Source organism: Nannospalax galili, unplaced genomic scaffold, assembly GCF_000622305.1.
Source record: "Nannospalax galili isolate Female #2095 unplaced genomic scaffold, S.galili_v1.0 scaffold1454, whole genome shotgun sequence".
Classification (NCBI taxonomy): domain Eukaryota; kingdom Metazoa; phylum Chordata; class Mammalia; order Rodentia; family Spalacidae; genus Nannospalax; species Nannospalax galili.
In genome coordinates, this window is record NW_008334056.1 from 256,870 (window position 1) to 262,349 (window position 5,480).

Sequence of the window (5,480 nt, forward strand, 5' to 3'; positions counted from 1 at the left end):
TACACATAAAAAAAATTTAAAAAAGAAAATGTTCTAATCTTGGTTCCTATTTGAATCCTGTTTATGATAATTTGTTTTAGACACAGGCATATTCCACTTCAAGATTAAGGTGCAAAAACAAAGACTGGGGAAATCGAACAAGCCTGATGAGAAAGAAGATGTAGTAAAGATACACTTGTGTCCTTCCCTTTGGCTGTGAAAAAAATGCTCGATAAAAACAATTTAAGGGATAAGGGTTTATTTTGGCCTGCAGTGTTCAAGGAATAAACTGTCATGGTAGAGAAGGGCATGACAGCAGGAAAGTGGAGCAGCTGGTCCTTTGCACTCATTGTCAGGAAGAAGACAGTGATGAACACTAGTTTTCAGCTCACTATCCCCTTTGTAATTAGTCCAGAACCTTGACACATGGAATGATGCTTGTCCACAGTTAGGATTGGTCCTCCCACCTCAGTGAATCTAATCTAGGTAATCCCTCACAGGCACGTAGAGAGAGGCTTGTCTCCTAGGTAAGTCCAGATTCTATCAAGTTGGTAATCAGTGTTACAATTCTGTGCGTTGTCAACTTACACCCAAATGCATCACTTTTAAGCCACAGCCTTTCTCCTTTATCCCCATAGATTCATGGCCATCTAATAATGCAAAATGTATCAGTGCAACGTAAAGCCCCAGTCTTTAACAATTATAATACTATTTAAAATTAAGTGTTGAGTCTCTTCAGAGACTCGGGCAGTCTTTTTACCTGTGATCTCACATACAAAAAACAAACAAACAAACAACAAAGAACCAAGTTACATACTTCCAACATATAATAGCAAAGAACAAACATGCCCATTCTAAAAAGGAAACGGGGCATAAACAGGAATGATCAGGCCAAAGCAAGACTGAAGCCATCAGGAAAAACACTGAATTCTGCAGCTCCATGTTTGACATTAGGGCTTGTGATGGAATCAGATGGTATCCAGAGTTTGTGTATCCCTACCCCTCCAGCTCTTCCTATCTCCAGCAAATGTAGCTTTTCTTTTGGGTTGGCTCCACTCTGCTAGGAGATTTTCTTGGCAGACATCCCACACTCCTGGCATCCCCAACATCCTGGGGTCTTCACTGCAACTTAAGATTCACCTTCACAGTTCTATTCAGTGGTCTCTCAGGACCTCATTGTAGGTAATTCAACCTTGCCACATTGCCTAGCCTCAGTGGCTCTCTGGAACTATGGTTCAAGACTCCGTGACCTCCTCAGTTTCGCAGCTTTTAAATCAGTACAATGTGGATAATGCTGCCAAGTTCTTCCGACAGCTTAAGATGGTGTCTTGTCCCCTTGGACCACAGTTATAGCACCTCTGTGTGAGGCTCTGGGGAAACACTTGTTTAGGTAGTTACTTTCCAGGATTAGAGAATCCCCTAGGCATTCTGAGTTTAGGCTCTCTCTTTGTAATGGATCTCCACTTTCAGAAGTTGTAGTCTTTGATGGGTAGGTGTCATAGTTTTTGTCAACCAGACATAAACTTATACATACTTGAGAAGAAGAATTCTCAGTTGAGGAATTTCCTCCATCAGATTGGCCTATGGACATGTCTGTGGGGCATTTTCTTAATTGCTAATTAACGTGGGAGAGCCAACACCACTGTGGATAGTGCCACACCCATGAGCAGGTGGGCCTGGGCTGTATAAGAAAGGTAGCTGAGCGATCCAGGGGCAGCAAGTGAATAAGCAAAGTTCTTCCATGGTCTCTGCTTCCTACCTGTAGGCTCCTGCCTTGAACTCACTCAGTGATATATTGTGACTTGTGAGTGTAAGATGAAATAAATCCTTTTCTCCCCCAAGATGCTCTTGGTCAGAATGTTTAATCCCAGCAACAGAAAAGCAAACTAAAGCAGTACGGTCCTGCTCTCACAGCATCTTCCTATTACCCCAGTGTAGTGCTGGAGGTTTCTTTTTAACAAATAGTCTCTTTTTTAGCACTCACCTTAGCTGAAGCTTTATAGTTGTTCAAGCTATTTTATCTGAAAAACTGCACATTTAAGAAATGTATTTCTGTCCTACTTGTTGCTCCTTTTCACTGTAGACATACATGAGAGACAATCCGTAACTGTCCCACATATTGACTGTGTGTCCTCTTGCCTTGAAATTCCTCCACCAAACACGAGTCCATTACTTCAAAATTTAGTCTTACTCAAGTTCTTGGGACATGGGCAGAATGCAACTAGATTCCTTCCCAGACTTCACTGCAACTAGATTCCTTCCCAGACTGCACCCTGAATGGTCTCTAGCCCGGTTCCCAATAGAATCCTTGTTCTCTGAAGCCTCAGGAGCTGGGCCTCCATTGTCTGAATTTCTTTCCACATTACAGTCATTTGTGCTCCCACTACAATAGCCTATTAAGCTTTACTTACAGTATTAAAGGATTTTTCTAGCCCAAACTTACAAGATCTTCCACCATCACCCCTCCTTTTTGCAAACCAGTTCCAAAGGCATTCAAACGCTAAGTTGTATCACATCAATGAGCCTACTTCATGGTACCGATTTTCTGAATTGATTTTCTTGTTTCTATGACAAAATACCTGGCAAAAGCAACTACAGTTCGAAGGGATACAGTCTATCATGGTGGGTAGGCGTGGTGGCAGGAAGATGGTGTAGCTGGTCACATTAAACCCACAGTCAGGAAACAGAGGGTAGTGAATGTTGCCACTCAGTTCACTTTCTCAATTAATCTAATCTAGATAATTCCTCACAAGCATGCTCAGAGGCTTATCTCCTACGTAATTCTAGATCTTGTCAAGTTGACAATATTAACCATCGCAGAAGCCTGTTAAGGTCTTGCTCAATCTGTTTGAACATAAAAATTCCAGAGTAAATGAGCAAAAGGCTAACTTGAATCATAACAACAGAAAATAGTGGCCCTTCAACCAATGAGTCAGTTTTCAGGCTTACAATCTCTTGAAAGAAGACGAGGCCAGGTCCCTTTAAGGAAGGAACTTGCTACAGTTCTGAAAACTTTTGCTTTTAATCTTTCTCCTGTCCTTCCCCAAAGGGAGCTAGTGTCTTTTCTCAGGGTAATTGTACATTGGGACAAAGGAAATAAACCTTCAGGGCTCCTAGACACTGGGCCTGAATTGACATTGATTCTTGGATATTCCAAACAGCATCTTGGCTCCCCAGTTAGAGTATGGGCTTAGGTCAGGTGATGTGCTGGATAGCTTTAGTGTCAACTTGACACACCTGGGTTGAGGAAGCCTCAATTGGGAAATTGCCTCTATTGGACTGGCCTGTGGCCATGTCTGAAGGGCATCTTCTTGATGAGTGATGTGGGAGGGCCCAGCCCACTGTGGGTGGTGCCACCCCTGGGCAGGTGGGCCTGTGTTGCATAAGGAAGCAGGCTGAGCAGGGGCCAAGGGAGCAAGACAGTGAGCAGCGTTCCTCCATGGCCTGTGCTCCAGCTCCTGCCTCCAGGTTCCTGCCCTGAGTTCCTACCTTGGGCTCCCTGAAGAACTGCATGCGACCTGGGAGATGTAAGACAAATAAACCCTTTCCTCCCCAAGTTGGTATTGGTCAGAGTATTTTGTCACAGCAATGAAGAACAAACTAAGTCAGGTGATAAATGGATTTTTGGATAAATGGACTCATAGAGGGTCCAGAGGGTCTACAGATTCATCCTATGGTTATTCCCTCAGTTCTAGAATGGGTAATTATGATGGCTATACTCAGGAGTTGGCAGAAGCCCCACATTGGTTCTCTGATCTGTGGAGTGAGAACTATTAAGGTTGGAAAGGCCACACAGAAGCCATTAGGGCTAACTCTACCAAGGAAACTAGGGAACCAAAACCAGTATTGCATTCCTGAAAGGATTATGATTAGTGCCACCATCAAAGACTTCTCAGATGAGTAGGTGGTGGTCCCTACAATGTGTCCCTTTAACTATCCTAGTTGGCCTGTGCAGAATACAGGTGAGTCATGGAGAGAGACGGCTGATGACTGTAAACTTAATAAGTAGTGACTCTAGTTGCAACTGCCTCACCAGCTGTGATTTCCTTACTTCAGCAGATTAACCTATCTCCTGGTACCGGGTATACCATATTGATCTTACAAATGCTTTTTTCCTTTATACTTGTTCATAAGGACAGCTAGATGCAATTTGCTTTCAGTTGGCAAGGCCAGTAGTATACCTTTACTGTTCTTTCTCAAGGGTGTATTAATTCTCCAGCCCCACACCGTAATTTAGTTCATGGAGATTTTGAGCATCTGTCTCTTCCACAGGATATCATATTGGTCTATTGTACAGATAGTATTTTATGCTGATTAGGCCATCTGAGCAGCACGTAGTAACCACTCTGGACTTGTTTGTAGAGCATGTGTGTACCAAAGGATAGAAAATAAATAAATCCAACCAAAATTCAGGGTCCCTAGTAAAATTTCCAGGAGTCCAGAGTACATTTATTTTTCTTCTAAGGTGAAGGATAAGCTGCACCTGGCTCATTACATCACCAATAAAGAATCGCAATGCTTATTGGGCCTTTTTGGACTTTTGGAGGCAGCACATTCCTCACTTGGGCATGGTATTCCAGTCTATACACCAAGTCATTAAAAAACTGCTAGTTTCAAGTGGGGCCTAGAACAGGAGAAGGCTCTTCGGCAGGTTCAGGTTTCTGCAAAGACCTCTCTGCACTTGGACTACATGATCAGTAAGTCCCACTTAAGGTGTCAGTGGCAGAAAGGATGTTATTTGGAGCCTTTGACAATCCCTCATAGCTAAATCACAAACAAGGTCTTTGGGATTTTGGATTAAGACCCTACCATCAACTGCAGATAACTACTCTCCATTTGAGAGACAGCTCATGATCTGCCATGGAGCCTCAGTGGAAACAGAGCACTTCACAATGGAACACCAAGTTACTATAGAATCTGAGCTGCCCATTATGAGCTGAGTGTTGACTGACCCACCAAACCATAGAGTTGGACGTACACAACAGAATCCATTATCAAATGGAAGTTATTTGTATGTGATCAGGCCCTATAAGATCCTTAACAGCACAAGTAAGTTACATGACATGACCTATGTTTCCTATTTGTGCTGGTGAGTTTTTGTCAACTTGACACAAACTAGAGTCTCCTGGGAAGAGGGAACCTCGGCTGAGAAACTTCCTCCATCAGACTGGCTTGTGGGCATGTCTATGGGGAGTTTTCTTGATTGCTGGTTGATGGGGGAGCACCCAGCCCACTGTGGGCAGTACCATCCCTGGGAAGGTGGGCCTGGCTGTATAAGAAAAGTAGCTGAGTAAGCCAGGAGAAAGCAATTGGTAAGCAGCATTCCTCCATGGTCTGTCTTCAGTCCTGACTCAGCTTCCCTCAATGAAGGATTGTAACTTGTAAGCTGAAATAACCCTCTTCCTCTCCAAGTTGGTTTTGGTCAGTGTTTCATCACAGCAACAGAAAGCAAACTAGAGCGCTATTCCTGTTACAATGCATTATGTCCCCAAGCATGCATC